Source organism: Pithys albifrons, chromosome 4 (genome assembly GCF_047495875.1).
Source record: "Pithys albifrons albifrons isolate INPA30051 chromosome 4, PitAlb_v1, whole genome shotgun sequence".
Taxonomy (NCBI): Eukaryota; Metazoa; Chordata; class Aves; order Passeriformes; family Thamnophilidae; genus Pithys; species Pithys albifrons.
The window spans coordinates 32,303,418-32,319,892 of record NC_092461.1 but is presented as its reverse complement, the minus strand read 5'-3'; the positions used below and the strand labels follow the sequence as shown (position 1 = coordinate 32,319,892).

Here is a 16,475-nt window from a genome sequence, read left to right as displayed (position 1 = left end):
TAGTAAACACTCCTATACAGCAACATGTTGGGATGAGTATTTAATCCATGGTTTAGTGAATTACATGCAAACTAAACTGAAAGCCAAAGGAACTGTACTGGCTTTCTGTGGCAGGTTTGGGGGTGGGTGGGGCGTGTCGGGGGAGGGGAGGAATATGGAGGTGTCTTCTGTGAGAAACTGCCAGAAACTTCCCCTGCGTCCAACAGAGCCAATGCCAGCTGGCTCCAAGATAGACCCTCTGATGGCCAAGGCTGAGCCCATCAGTGACGGTGCGAGAGACTCTGGATTAAAGTATTTAAGAAAAGGAAAAAAACTGTGCAATAGCAACTGCATTCAAAGAGTGAGAATATGAGAGTGAAACAGTCCTGCAGACTCTGGAATAGATGAAGGAGGAGGGTGACATGGAGCTCTGGAGCAAATGTGCCCCTGCAGCCCACTGTGCAGACTATGGTGAGGCAGCTGTGCTCCTGCAGCCCATGGAGGTCCACAGTGGGGCAGAGATCCACCTGCAGCCCATGGATGACCCCAGGAGCAGGTGGATGCCTTAAAGAAGGCTGTGACCCTGTGGGAAGCCCATACTGGAGCAGGTTCCTGGCAGGACCTACTATTCCACAGAGAACCCACACTAGAGTGCCCTGTTCCAGAAGGACTGCACCCTATGGAAGGGACCCACATCAAAGCAGTTCATGAAGAACTGAAGTCCATTGGAAGGACTCACAATAGAGAAGTTCATCGCCCCCAGCCTGAAGCAGGGAAAGAATGAGTGGAGTCCTCCTCCCAAGAAGGAAGGAGTAGAATTGACAGCATGTGATGAACTGACTGTAACCCCTATACTCTGTCCACCTGTCTTTCTCACCTGTCTTCCTCACCGGAAGAGAGAAAATAGAGAAAATTGGGAGTAGAGATAAGCCTGGGAAGAAGGGAGAAGTGGGGAGAAGGTGTGTTTGAGATTTGGGGTTATTTTTCATTACCTTACTCTGTTCAATGATAAACTAATTTCACCAAGTCAAGTCTGGTTTTCCACTGACAGTAACTGGTGAGAGGTTACTACCCATCCTTATCTTGTCTCATGAGCCTTTTGTCATATAGGTGATAGGAAGCAGCTGGAAGCCGCAGACCCAACCCTGCATGCAGGTGGTTCAGGATATAGGTCGTTAGAGACTTGACCCTGGAGATGACAGTCTCTTGCGGCAGCATCCTGAATGACCAAGCAGCCTTTTCTAGGGACAGCACTGCTTGCTCCACACGGAGAGGGGCCTAGCAAAGGTGGCCTAAACAAAGCTCATCTCCACACCCGGTTGGATAACCACGGCCAACCGGCATCTTCCATGCAGTCAAACAAAAACAAAGAGATTTCAAAGGCATACACCTGCCTGCAAAGGTGTGCTCAAACTAACACTTGCATGTTGGAACATCAGAACCATGCTTCATACTGGGGATAGCGGACGTCCTGAGCATCGTTCTGCTCTAATTGCCCACGAACTGTCACGGCTCAACATTGACATTGCTGCTTTCAGTGAAGTTCGTCTTCATGAGGAAGGCAGCCTTAAAGAACATGGTGCTGGATACACACTCTACTGCCCCAAACCGAAAGACACCTTTCAGGAGTTGGCTTCATGATTAAAAACTCCATTGCCTCCAAACTTGAAAATCTACCGACAGGTCATTCTGATCGCATTATGTCCTTACGCCTCCCTCTACACAACAAGCAACATGTTGTTCTTTTTAGCGTATATGCCCCAACTCTCCAAGCTGACCCAGTGGAAAAAGACAAATTCTACACAGACCTGCGCTGTCTCATCCAAAATGTTCCTGAAGATGATAACATCATAATCCTTGGTGACTTCAATGCCAGAGTAGGTAAGAATTCTGAAGCCTGGAAAGGAGTCCTGGGCAAGCATGGCGTTGGAAACTGCAACGACAACGGACGCCTCCTGCTAGAGTGTGCGCAGAACGGCAGCTCACCATCACCAACACTATCTTTCAACAGAAAGACAGCCTGAAGACAACCTGGATGCATCCTCGATCCAAGCACTGGCACCTCATTGACTATATCTTAGTACAACAGAGAAATGTCAGTGATGTCCGTCATACTCGAGTGATGCCGAGTGCAGAATGTCAAACAGACCACCGCCTTGTGCGCTGCAAACTTAACCTCCACTTCAAGCCCAAACCTAAGAGAGGCGGCATTCCAAGGAGGAGGCTCCAAGTCAGCAATCTTCAAACAGCCACAGTGAGAGACAGCTTTCAGGGAAACCTTCAAACTAGATTAAAGATAATCCCATAGATCCCTCTCCTGAAGCGCTTTGGCAACATATTAAAAGTTGCATCCTGCAGTCCTCTGAAGAGTCCCTAGGGTTCTCCTCCAAGAAAAACAAAGACTGGTTTGATGAGAACAATCAAGAGATCCAGGAATTGCTGAAGAAGAAGAGAACTGCTCACCAAGCACACCTTGCTCAGCCATCTTGCCATATAAAAAAAGCCGCCTTTCGTCTTGCATGCAGTAAGCTCCAACAGAAACTTCGAGACATCGAGAACAAATGGTGGCTTGACCTAGCAGAAAAGACACAACTATGCGCAGATTTGGGTGACCAAAGAGGATTCTATGAGGCCCTGAAAGCAGTGTACGGACCCACACACCAGGTTCAAAGCCCCCTACTCAGTGCAGATGGTCAACTGCTTCTAACAGATAAAACCTCCATCCTGAACCGATGGTCTGAGCACTTTCAGACTCTCTTCAGTGCCAACCGTGTAGTCCAAGGCTCAGCAATTCAGCACATTACACAACAACCGGTGAAAAATGAATTGGATGCAGCCCCTACTATGGGAGAGATACTCAAGGCCATACAACAGGTGAAAACTGGCAAGGCAGCTGGGGTTGATAGCATTCCACCTGAAATCTGGAAGCATGGAGGTCAAGCACTCCATGCCAAATTCCACGAGCTTGTTGTGCGTTGCTGGGAATAAGGGGAACTACCACCAGATCTCCGTGATGCAGTCATTATCACCCTGTACAAGAAGAAAGAAGAAAAATCAGACTGCTCAAATTATCGAGGTATTACTTTGCTCTCCATTGTGATAAAATCCTTGCAAGAATACTTCTGAACAGATTAGTACCCACTATTGCAGAAGATCTTCTACCTGAAAGCCAGCGTGGTTTCAGAGCCAATAGGAGCACCACAGACATGGTGTTTGTTCTCAGACAACTGCAAGAGAAGTGTAGGGAACAGAACAAAGGTCTCTATGTAACCTTCGTTGACCTCACCAAAGCTTTCGACACTGTGAGCAGAAAAGGCCTGTGGCAGATCGTGGAACATTTAGGATGTCCCCCCAAGTTCCTCAAAATGATCATCCTGCTACATGAGGATCAGCGTGGACAAGTCAGATATGGCGATGCACTCTCTGAGCCCTTTCCAATAACCAATGGTGTGAAACAAGGTTGCGTTCTTGCACCAACTCTATTCACAATCTTCTTCAGCATGATGCTTCAAAGAGCCACAGCAGACCTCGATGAAGAAAACGGCATCTACATCCGATATCGTACCGATGGAAGCCTATTCAACCTAAGGCGACTGAAGGCCCACACCAAGACCCTGAATCACCTTGTCCGCGAGCTGCTTTTTGCTGATGATGCCGCCCTCGTTGCTCACACAGAAGCAGCTCTGCAGCGCTTAACATCCTGCTTTGCAGAGGCTGCTGAGCTTTTTGGGCTGGAAGTCAGCCTGAAGAAGACGGAAGTTCTCTACCAACCTGCACCTCAAGAAGTCTTCCATCATCCTCACATCACCATAGGCAATTCAGAGCTTAAGTCAGTCCAGCAGTTCACCTATCTGGGAAGTATCATTTCCTCAGACGGTAAGATCGACAAAGAGATAGACAACAGGCTAGCAAAGGCATACAAAGCCTTCGGAAAACTCCATAAAAGAGTCTGGTCCAATAAACACCTGAAGAAAAGTACAAAGATTAGTGTCTACAGAGCCATTGTACTGTCTACTCTTTTATATGGGTCTGAATCCTGGGTCATCTACCGCCACCACCTGCGGCTTCTCGAATGCTTCCATCAGCGCTGCCTCCGTTCAATCCTAAACATCCACTGGTCTGATTACGTGACCAATGTGTCTGTTCTTAAACAGGCAGGGGTCAGCAGTATCGAGGCCATGCTGATGAGAACGCAGCTGCGCTGGGCAGGGCACGTCTCCAGGATGGAGGATCACCGCCTTCCGAAGATTGTGCTCTATGGTGAACTTGCCACTGGCTGCCGCAAGAGAGGAGCCCCGAAGAAGAGATACAAGGACTCCCTGAAACAACACCTCAGCCTTGGCCATATTGACTGTCACCAGTGGTCCACTCTGGCCTCCAATTGGGATTCATGGAGACACACCATTGACGACACTGCTGCTTCCTTTGAGAATGTACGGAGAGTCAGTCTTGAGGAGAAAAGACAATGCAGAAAGAACCGTTCCTTGCCAATGTCACCTAGGGAGATGTTCTGCTGTGCCTTTTGTGACCGGACCTGCCTATCCCGTATCGGCCTTTTTAGCCACCAGCACGCTTGCAGCAAGTGTGGGTAGTGCCCTTCTCAAATCTTCGTTTGCGAAGCCTAGCCATGAATGAATGAATGCCAGCGGAGACTTGGATGGCTTTTGATGTAAGCCAGAATAGCTAAAATGAAATTATGGAAGTCCTGCTCTATAACTAGAAAAAAATACCCTTCTCATTGCCAAAAAGTACCAAGAGAAATTAATATTCATATGAAAGAAAATGAAAATTTAATCTTTTCTCCTGGCTCTTCTGTTTTTCTTCAGTCCAATTAAATTATAAATATATTCCTATTACAAGTATGGACTGCAAACCATGCTGTCCTTTGAAAGCCACACAGTGCCACAACTCTCCTAAGCCTTCAGACACTGCAGAAAAACAAAACCTATCAGCAGTACGGTCTTGCTAAAAGGTAAAATATTTTCCCTGCACTTGTTAGATAAGACTATGATCAAATACTCACACAAATTCATGGAATTCAAGTTTAAAGCCAAGGGGTTTGAAAGTTCCTTATAAGGTGTGTGGTGCTGTTTGGATGTTCATGGCTGAGAGACAATAAATTAACACAGACAACTAGATGTCCTTGGGTATCAAATCTCATTGGGAATAGAAAACATCAAAAAATGTGATATGAACAGGAGGGCATGGAAAACTTCCTAAGGAACCTTCAATACAACATATTTCGTCAACAGATGTGAAAATAAAGATGCCACAGTGAACACAAGGAGGTATTCAAAGTGGAAGCTGGCAAAAGCCACAGGATATTGTCTGAAGCAAATCAGTGGAACCACCTACCACAGAAATTCAAGCAATAATCTTCCATCTATGGGCAGATACTAGCAAAGTATTTAGGAGAAAATGGAGAAGACGGGGCCAGAATATTCTGAAGTAGGAAAGGAACAAGCCACCTTCCAGCTATGGAAGGATATACAGGAGGGAAGACCAACTTTGTCTCTTGTTATCAGCATCTCATGTGGTTGCTTGTCTGCTTTTATCACAGTAGGGTCTGAAGCAACAAGCACCATTCTTCATGTTTGCAGTTGCGCCGTCAGTAAAGAGCAGAATCCCTTTCCCTAATGTTGCCCAGAGAAGTTGTGGATGCCCCTTCGCTGGAAGTGTTCAAGGTCAAGTTGGATGGGGTTCTGAGCAACCTGGTCTTGTGGAAGGTGTCCCTGCCCATGGCAGGGGGTTTGGAGATAGACAATCTTTAAGATCCCTTTCAACCCAAGCCTTTTTAGGATTCTAATCTTACTAAACTCACAGGCTATCTGAGTTACTCATTTGCACCTCTACTTCAGTAATTAATTTCAATCCCTATATATGTTTTACAATTATTTTCTAGAGAAAAAATGCATACAAGTAACAAATGTTTGAGATAATACAAGCCTACAGTTTTGATTTTCAGAGGTGTGTGGCAGGGAAGAAGGACAGAGAAGCATCAAAACCAAACATTTTAAGACATTTTTTTAAATAGAATTTCAAAAGTTCCAAAAAAGATTTGGTATAGGAAATCAATATCATCCTAATTTTAAATTTCCCATTACAAATATTCATTTTTACATCAACAAGATGAGAATTTCATCTTCATACACTGCCACAATACTTTTCCCATGCTGGTTTTTTCCCTATTTTGGTTGCAAAAATATTTATCACCATTCCTGTTTGCCACAGTCAGAAAGACTCTAAAATTGTGTTAAGAGTTCAATGTGAGGAATCGCAAGGATTTTATTCTTTCTTACACTAGATAAGCACTTGCAATTTCCGGGACCACACACTGAGAGCACAAAAGCTCAGTGTGAGCTGTCCAGACAAAGCAAATTTGCTGTATAGTGTCTTTGGTACAGCCAGACTCCCAAATACACCAATATTGATACACTTGCAATTTGATAAGAGGGAGTCTGGTTAGACTTTAGGGAGCAAATCTTTATGGACTAGGAAAGGGAAAGGAGGAGGGGAAGGGGACATAACTGCTAAAATCCATCCGCTTCACTTATCAAGAGAAAAGTGCTCCAGCAGCTGGTTCATAAGCGTTCAACCTCATGGAAGCCTCTAAATGCTTTCCTGAAAAAGGTTGCAACACAGAGGACTGATCTTTTTTCAAATATCAGAGTTTCCTGCAGAGCCAGGACTAGAATCTTTGCCTGGGTTTATCTTTTCTGAGCTAACTTACTCTGCACAGACAATGGGCTGCCTTTGTCCCTAACATCTTTCTGCATTCTTCCCAAGTCAGCACTAACACCACTAACAACACAACACTAGCCAGAGATAAGACAAACAAAGTGATTGTAAACATATTCCCATTACAAAAACGTGATTGTCCTGATCATCTGAAAGACAAAAGCTGCTTTTCCAGAGTAATGGCAGAGCATTTAACACTGCCAACTGCAGAGGAAACTGTTCAGTACAGCTCAGGCCACTGCTAAATTGCAAAATGTGCCTGTGGCAGCTTTGAACACAATCCATTTGAGAGACCTGTGCCAGCCAACGCACATGGGCTGTAATAAAAAAATGCTATTAAACACTTCTTGAGATGCAGTCTCAACCCTTGGCTCTCTCTTAGGGGACTTAATACTGCCATAATGTCTTGCCTGAAAATACATTTAAAGAGTCATTATGCATCTTTCACATAGGTATTTCCGCTAGCAGAGGAATGTTATTTGGGAAGGCCATCTTGGCTTTCTGTCTGTAGATGAGGTCTTTACATGGAATTCTTTACAACTCCACCACCATCACTTTAAATTTTAGTTTATTATTCTATCGCATGTCTGGTTATAGTCTGGGTCCAATTGCTTTGAAAGAAAAAGAAGTATCAAGACATTTTTATTTTCCTGAAATACAGAGCACTCTATTGACTGATTAGAAGATCCTTGTCCTGAACCTAGTGCTCTCCATGACTTCAAGGCAATATTTTTTGAAAGCTAACTCTTTTCTTTTCCTGTTGCATGCTTCCCACAAGTCAAATAACTGTTGATTTAAACTGGTATGAAAAAAAGGCTGTGTTTGATTCTATGGGAATTAAGGGGGTTGTTTGGATTTTACTGATTTTAATTACAAATCTCATGTTTGAAAACATTTAATGAAAAATTTTGGTCTCAGACTTTTCAAAAATTGAAAATAATAAAATACACTAAGAAATAGCTTTTCTGTATGTACCACTCTATATTAAATTAACAGCATGACAACACATATCAATAGCTCTAAAGCTTTTTCTGAAGTATGGCCAACTCCCCCTAAAAGGCTGACCTCCTTTGCTTTCTTCATCACTATGGATTTAATGATTTCTCTGCTTGCAACACAGAGTTTAATCTTGCAAGATCTTAAACTTAAATGCAAACATTTAAGTCATTCCCTGGCAGGCTTTCTTTGCTGCTCCTTCAGCTATCAGCACATGACTCAGAGGGGAGTTGGAGGCGGGGCTTGCTCGTTAGCAGGAGAGTGAGAAGGCTTTAAAAACATCTCTAGGGAGCGCAAGCGACCTGGAGCGCGGCGAACAGGAGCGGGCAAACAGGGGTGTGGCACGTCAGTGAGTGTGTGGCACGTCAGTTTGCACGGCAGTTTGCACAGGCAGGGCAAACAGACAAGGCAGAAGCCTAGGTATTTTTTTTTCCTCCTCTGTTCGTTTGTTTCTTTGTCTCTTTCTACCTTTCCCCACAGCTTAAGGCAGTCATGCCTCCCAAAAAAATGAAAGCTGTTGCTCCTGTTACCAGTAGAGGGGTGTCAATACAGACAGAACCCTCTAAAAAGGATGCAGCCACTCAGGCCTCTGGCTGCATAGACTGTCTGAGCCTGGACCTACTACCAGAGGACAACATGAGAAGCGCCTGCATACGATGTGAGCAGGTGAACGATTTGCTGGGTCTGGTGGCAGAGCTAAAGGAAGAGGTGGATAGACTCAGAAACATAAGGGAGAGTGAAAGGGAAATTGACTGGTGGAGTCACACCCTTTCCACTCCTAAGGAAGCCCAGCAGGAGGTGGTGAAGCCCACCCCCTCCTGCCATCAGGCAGACGGAACAAACCATAGGGATGGGGGCGAATGGAAACAGATGCCCCTCTCGACCCCTTTCACCTGCCAGGGTGCCCTTAAAAAACAGGTATATGGCCCTGGACTTGGACAGTCTGTTGGAGGACAGTCAGGAGGAGGATCTATCTACAAGATCTTCTGGTTACCCCCAGCCTACCGGACGGGTTACGACTACAGGTAAGAGGAAAAAGAGAAGGGTTGTTGTAATCAGTGACTCCCTTCTGAGGGGAACTGAGGGTCCTCTATGTTGGCCAGACCCATCCCACAGGGAAGTTTGCTGCCTTCCCGGGGCCAGGGTGAGGGATATTACCAAAAGACTTCCTAAGCTTATCGAACCCTCAGACTATTATCCGCTGTTCGTTGTCCAGGTTGGAAGTGATGACATTAATAAAAGGAGTACCAGAGTAATTAAAAAATATTTCAAGGCACTGACCCGATCTCTTCAGGGGACAGGAGCACAGGTAGTAATTGCCTCAGTTCCTGTGCTAGCCGGGATGAATGAGGAGAGGTTTAGGAAAGCCCAGCTTACCAATAGGTGGCTTAGGGGATGGTGCTATCGTCAAAATTTTGGGGTTTTTGATCATGGCGCAAACTCTGTGTTGCCCAGTCTCGTCAAAGCAGATGGGCTTCATTTATCTAGGAAGGGAAAAAGAACTGTAGCCCATAAGTTGGCAGGGTTAGTTAGGAGGGCTTTAAACTAGGTTTGAAGGGGGAAGGGACAGCAACTGGGCTCTCCAGAGATAGGCCTAAGGGCATAGAGCCCGAGTTGAGAATGAAATCAATGGCCCAGCTGAAGTGCATGTACACCAATGCACGCAGTATGGGAAAAAAACAAGAGGAGCTGGAAGCCATAGTGCAGCAGGAAAACTATGACATAGTTGCTGTCACAGAAACGTGGTGGGATGAATCACATGACTGGAGTGTTGCTATGGGGGGCTACAAGCTCATCAGTAAAGACAGGCAGGGAAGGAGAGGTGGAGGGGTGGCTTTATATGTTAGAGAGTCTCTTGACTCTGTTGAAGTTGAGGTCAGCAGTGACAAGGTTGCGTGCCTGTGGGCCAGAATCAGGGGCAAGGCCGACAAGGCTGACACCCTTGTGAGAGTCTGTTACAGACCGCCCAACCAGGATGATAAAGGGGATGAATTATTCTACAAGCAGCTGGCAGATGTCTCAAAATCTCCAGCCCTTGTTCTTGTGGGTGAATTTAACCTGCCAGATATTTGCTGGGAGCTTCATACTGCAGAGAAGAGATAGTCAAGGAGGTTCCTGGAGTGTATAGAGGACAATTTCCTTCATCAACTGGTAAATGAGACTACCAGGGGGAAGGTCCTGCTAGACCTACTGTTTACAAACAGAGAGGGGCTGGTAGATGATGTAGTGGTTGGAGGTCGCCTGGGGCATAGTGACCATGAAATAATAGAATTTTCAGTCCTCAGGGATGTAAGGAGAGCCACCATTAAAACCTCTACTCTGGACTTCCAGAGAGCAGATTTTGGCCTATTCAAAAAACTGATTCAGAGCATACCCTGGGAAACAACCCTTAAAGGCAAGGGGGTCCAGGAGGGATGGACATGTTTTAAGAAGGAAATTTTGAATGCACAGCAACAGGCTGTCCCAGTGTGCTGAAAGGCCAGACGGAGGGGAAGACGGCCAGCTTGGTTAAATAGGGAGATTCTGAAAGAAATCAGGGATAAAAAGAAAGTTTACAGACTATGGAAAAAAGGGCTGGCTACTTACGAAGAATTTACAGATAGAGCTAGGTCATGCAGGAAAAAAATTAGGGAAAGAAAAGTGGAATTTGAAGTAAATTTGGCTATTTCAGTTAGGGATAACAAAAAGTCCTTTTATAAATACATTAATAACAAAAGGAGGGACAAGGAAAACCTCCATTCTCTGTTGGACTTGGAGGGAAATATAGTTAAGGAAGATGAGGAGAAGGCTGAGGTACTTAACACCTACTTTGCCTCAGTTTTCACCAGTAAGACAGGTGGCCCTCAAGACAACTGGCCTCTGGAGCTGGTGGACAAGGAGAGGGAGCTGAATAGCCCTCCTGTATTCCAGGAGGAAATATTGACCGACTTACTGAGCCAGCTGGATCCTAACAAGTCTATGGGACCAGATGGGATCCATCCCAGGGTGATGAAGGAACTGGCAGAAGAGCTTGGCAAACCGCTCTCCATCATCTTCCAACAGTCCTGGCTCTCTGGGGAGGTCCCAGATGATTGGAGGTTGTCGAATGTCACCCCAATCTACAAAAAGGGCTGCAAGCAGGACCCTGGCAACTACAGGCCTGTCAGCCTGACCTCCGTGCCTGGCAGGGTTATGGAGCAGTTCATCCTGAGTGCAATCACACATCACCTTCAGGGTGGACAAGGGATTAGACCCAGCCAGCATGGGTTTAGGAGGGGCAGGTCCTGTCTGACCAACCTGATCTCTTTTTACAATCAGGTGACCCACCTGGTGGATGAGGGGAAGGCTGTGGATGTGGTCTATCTGGACTTCAGCAAGGCCTTTGACACTGTCTCCCATAATATACTCCTGGAAAAACTGGTAGCCCATGGCCTGGACAAGTGTACCCTCTCCTGGATTAAGAGCTGGCTGGAGGGTCGGGCCCAGAGAGTGCTGGTGAACGGAGCTGCATCCAGCTGGCGGCCAGTCACCAGTAGTGTTCCTCAGGGGTCTGTATTGGGTCCAGTCCTGTTTAACATCTTTATTGATGATTTAGATGAGGGGATTTGAGTCCATCATCAGCAAATTTGCTGATGACACCAAGTTGGGAGGGAGTGTCGATCTGCTGGAAGGCAGGAGGGCTCTGCAGAGGGATCTGGATAGACTTGAGAGATGGGCTGATTCCAATGGGATGAAGTTCAATAAGGCCAATTGCCGGGTCCTGCACTTTGCCCACAACAACCCCCTGCAGCGCTCAAGGCTGGGCACAGAGTGGCTGGAGAGCAGAAAGGCAGAAAGGGACCTGAGGGTGCTAATTGACAGGAAGCTCAACATGAGTCAACAGTGTGCCCAGGTGGCCAAGAAGGCCAATGGGATCCTGTCCTGTATCAAAAATAGCGTGACCAGCAGGACCAGGGAAGTGATCCTTCCCCTGTACTCTGCATTGGTGAGGCCACACCTTGAGTACTGTGTTCAGTTCTGGGCCCCTCAGTTCAGAAAGGATATTGAGGTGCTGGAGCGGGTCCAGAGAAGAGCAACAAGGCTGGTGAAGGGACTGGAGCACAAGTCCTATGGGGAGAGGCTGAGGGAGCTGGGGTTGTTTAGCCTGGAGAAGAGGAGGCTCAGAGGTGACCTCATCACTGTCTATAACTACCTGAAGGGAAGTTATAGCCAGGTGGGGGTTGGTCTCTTCTCCCAGGCACTCAGCAATAGGACAAGGGGGGCACGGGCTTAAGCTCTGCCAGGGGAAATTGAAGTTGGATATCAGAAAAAAATTCTTTCCAGAGAGAGTAATCAGGCATTGGAATGGGCTGCCCGGAGAGGTGGTGGATTCACCATCCCTAGAGATTTTTAAACGCAGATTGGACGTGGCGCTGGGTACCATGATCTAGTAAATGGACTAGAGTTGGACCAAGGGTTGGACTCGATGATCTTGGAGGTCTTTTCCAACCCAATCGATTCTATGATTCTATGATTCTAAGTCCTTACATTTAGTCAGTACTTGGGCAGGTTCATTTCACGGAAACTTTTCTATGTCTCCACATAATTAAAACTCATGCCCTGCCTCCCTTTATCTAACTCTGTCTAGGAACAGCCTTTTCCCTTGATGAATGCAGCCTTGCCATGCTCATTGTCTGCTTAACATGATACTTCAAAGGTCATTTTCCAGCCTGTCACAGGATTATTTTCTGATTCAATAACCCTTTACCTGTCCTCCATTGCCAAAACCAGTTTGAACACAAACTTTTCAGCTGACTTTGTGTATTTCCGTTGTTTCATCCCTCATTCAGTACTAGTGAGAATAACTAAAGTTTACAGATGTTGTTTTCTAACCATGTCCTGGTGTTTCTGCCTTCAAGGAAGCTTCCAGAAACATGCAGTGGTCTACCTTATAATTCTTTAGATAATTCTTTTGCCATCATGCACTTCACAAACATTGCATGGTTTATAAGATGAGGCATTGGGCTTACTGACACCCAGATCCTAAAAGTAAGACTTGGAGACTTACAGGAGACTGGGATGTAATACAAATCTGCAAAATTCTGCCATCTGCCCTTTGGGAAGGGCTGCGTTAAACAGGAATGATGATCTTTTTCTCACAGATCAGAGGCTCCACATCTTCCCCTTTTTTTCGTTCCTAAGTCAAAGAAAACATGAGTAACTCACTTTGTCCTCATGGCAGTCTTTACCCTAACAGGTCTATGCCACATGGGCTACAGTCATGCTCACATGCTTTTCCAGCTACCTCTGAAGTCTTTCCTTCCAAGGAAAATTTCTGTTTTGCAGGATATAGGAAAACATCTGAATTTCTTGACAAATAGGGGATAGGTAGACTAAGTGAAGTTCACTCTTAGAGAATTCTCTTTTAGCCATTTTCAAAAGAAAAGAGAGAAACTAAAGAGAAAAAATAATTAAAGATATCCTGAATAATGTTCAAAGCAAAGAAATGTGCAGTAGTATAACACACCAGCTTGTTTCAGTGCCAAGTATAGCCAAACCCTGCCATTTCCAAGCACATTGGTTCATCTGAATCTTAGCATGCATCAGGTTTCCACCACACCAGAAAAAGTTAACAAGGTCAGTTGTTTCCAGTGAGGTAATAACCCTGGATACAAGTCCTAATGCCACACTTTCTTCCTGAAAATAATTTTGATCATTAGTTGCTGGTGAAGGAAAATAAGCAGTGCATTTTTTTAATACAAAACCACAGTTACTATTGTAATGAAGTCCTTCTATGTCCAGTGGAGCAGAGTAGGACAAATGAATGGATGTTCTCCCCATGGAATTTTCCAGGGTAGCGGAGCTTGTGTTGATCTGCAGTCAACACTTCCTACCATTTTCCTCAAACATTGAATCAAACAAGGACAGAATTAAATCATGCATTTTCACTTCTTCACCCACTGAATATACTTTCACATACAGAATCCTTCCAAGTATATAGCTGTGAGCCAGACACCATCTACCCCACAGTGAGTCTGTGTAATCAAGTCGGCATTGAAAACACAAATATAGAGCTGGCTGAGTGACTGATAAGCAAATTAGTTCCTGCCGGATAGGCTTAGCAAAGTAGGAGAGTATTTGATATCTTCTAGAAAATGAAGGAAAAGAAAAATACAGAAAAAGAAAAAATACAGAAAGTTCTCAATTCAAGAATTACAGTTTCATTCTTATTCAGTAACTACAAATGTTAGAAATAGAAGGTTGCCTTGATCTCTTTGCCAGAGAAGGCGAGAAGCCATATTCAGTTTTTTGAAAGACTAGAGAGACTCTTTATTGTGCTTTCATAGAGCTGAGGCACATTCCAAACTATTTTGCTTCCTGAAAGTCTATTGCTCTTAAAAAAGTCCAAGAACCAGATCTCCAAGAAACAGTTTGACAGCTTTAAAGAATCAAGCAACTTCTTCACCAGATACTTTTTATAAACAGCTGTATCATTGTTGTCAATTCAATGAAGCAAAGCAGGTAGGAAAGGGAGTAATTCAGATTTACTATGTGATTGGACACCTAGGTAGTGGTACAGTTGATGTATTGATTCATTCAATATAGTAAACACCTCTGAGATCAGAAGAGAACAACATATGATTTAGTAGCTTCCCGTAGATTCAAAGTATGACCAATCTTAACCACTTGACTTTCTTCCTTTGGATGTAATTGAGGAGAGCAGACAAATATGCTGATGTTGCATCCAGGTCCTGCATCCAGATTGTTGATAAATATATTGAACAGGACTGGCTCTAGGATTGAAGTCAGGGAAACACATCTAGTGACCAGCCACCAGGCAGATTCACTACAGCTCTGTCCTTCAGCCAATTCTTCACCCAGCTCATCCCACAGCTGGATAGGTTATCCAGAAGATGCTGTGACAGCATCAAAAGGCTCACTACAACCCAAAACCTATTCATCCACCACCTTCCCCTACTTCCTTTGGACACAGAAAGAAATTGAATTAGTTAAGCAGGACTTTCCTTTTGCAAACCCACTCTGTCTGTACCTGATGATTGTGTTATTCTTTAAATGCCCTTCAACAGTACCCAATATAATCTTATTCTTTTTTTTTTTCAGAAACTGAGGTTAGACAAACAGGTCTGCAGTTCCCTGAGCCTTCTCCCATGTTCTTTTTGTAGACTGGAATAACATTGGATAGTATCTAGTCAGCAGGGACCTCTCCACACTCATAAGAACTTTTGTAGATGAAAGAGATGGGTGTTGCCAGGACTTCTGTTAACTCCTTCTGGACTCTGGAATTAATCCAGGTGCCATGGACTTGTTAACATTCAGCTGACACAGTTGGTTTCTTACAACTTAAGTGTCCTCAAATGAAAAGTCCCTGTTCCATACTTGTGGTCTTCTGACATAGAAGACCAAGCAAATCAGTATGGAACAGTAACCAAATGGTATGCTAAGGTTTCATTTTGCCTTTTCTGGTCTCTTAAGCATATTGCATTTCTAGGTGATCCTGTGATGTGACAACAAAAACTCAGGAACAACCACAGAAGAACACAAGTTAACAACACAGTACAGAAAAAATGGTCAAGCTGGAAAAGGTGCAAAGCAGGTGGAAAACATTTCCATGCAAGTGAAGTGAAACCAGCTTTGTGGATATTTTTGGAAGTTTTGGAACAATATCCCAGGATCCCAAGTGCTGGCTTGACCTTAGGAGGCTAGTGGGAAGCAATATCGGAGTTCTAAAGAGAGAAAAAGTGAAGTAACAATTTAAAAATTACTAAGAACTGCTATAGTGTTCAAAATTCTTTGAAATAAAATGGAAAAGGACTTTGGAGATGCTGATTTTGCTTCAGCCATTTGATTGCTTGATTCTTTCCTTGAGGGCTCACTGATATAATAATTTCTTCCACTGAAATCAAATTCTTCAGCCAAAAAAGTCATAGAGCTGATCAGATCTTAGCAATGCCACCTTCTCACTCATAATATTTGTTGGTTTGGGGGTTTTTAAATGCTCTATATGTGTCAGAATAGTTAGTACATTCCAAGTTATATGTATGTGGAAGGTTAGCACAGACCTACAACTTTGCTAAGGAGCTGTCAGAGTAGTAAAACTTGACAGAAAGGTACAATTTCATCTGATCTCACAAAAAGTAATCTGCTACTGCTGCAGTTCCATATCAATGAAGAAATTTTGTCCCATGTTCCTTTGTAAGACATGAATGGGAAGGGAAAAGACAAAGCTTCACCGACCATTCTGTCTTGGCATGAATCTGAATGGTGCTGGAGACTCTTCTGTGCCTTCTCTGAAGTGGAAAAGATTTGTTTCTCCTTACTCTTTGCTATTTTCCAAAGCAACCAAATTGGGAGAGTGAAATTAATGTCTCCCTTCTTTGTAACCACCAGCCTGGCCACAAACTGCCCTTTGGTTCTAAGAAACAAGGCAGAGGGGCAAGAGAGTATTAACAGACTTTTTGTAATATATTACTTCCTACTGCTTCAGTATACAGGTCATGGAAGTAGCCAAGTTGTTGATTTAGAACACCTACAGCTCTAAAGATGTCTTTTTCCATGAAAAGCCCTCCTGGGTTGCAAAAGTTCAGGGTTTTATAGATTTCAGTTAGGAAACATGTTGCTTTACTTTGTGCCAAGAATTGTAGGCTTGGGGTTTGGGTTTCCAGTTTGTTGTTTTCTGTGGAGAATTTGTCTGGGGATTTGGTTTGTTTTCCTTTTTTTTTATTCTTTTTTTTAGGACTGAACAGGGGCATTGGGCATGGCAAAGAAAGAATGAGTAATTTTGA

General features: G+C 44.4%; 1 protein-coding gene across 4 annotated transcripts in view; it reads right to left on the bottom strand.

Annotated features, from left to right (window-relative positions):
• Nucleotides 1-16,475, bottom strand: part of FAM135B (family with sequence similarity 135 member B) — a 289,327-nt gene that overhangs the window by 244,273 nt on the left and 28,579 nt on the right. The window contains exon 1 of one of the 4 annotated variants that reach the window (XM_071553794.1): nt 12,740-12,841. The exons of the other annotated variants lie outside the window; for them this stretch is intronic. The gene's annotated coding sequence lies outside the window, so the exon portion shown is untranslated. Of the gene's footprint in view, nt 1-12,739; nt 12,842-16,475 lie in introns of those variants that run through there. 4 annotated transcript variants of the gene reach the window in all.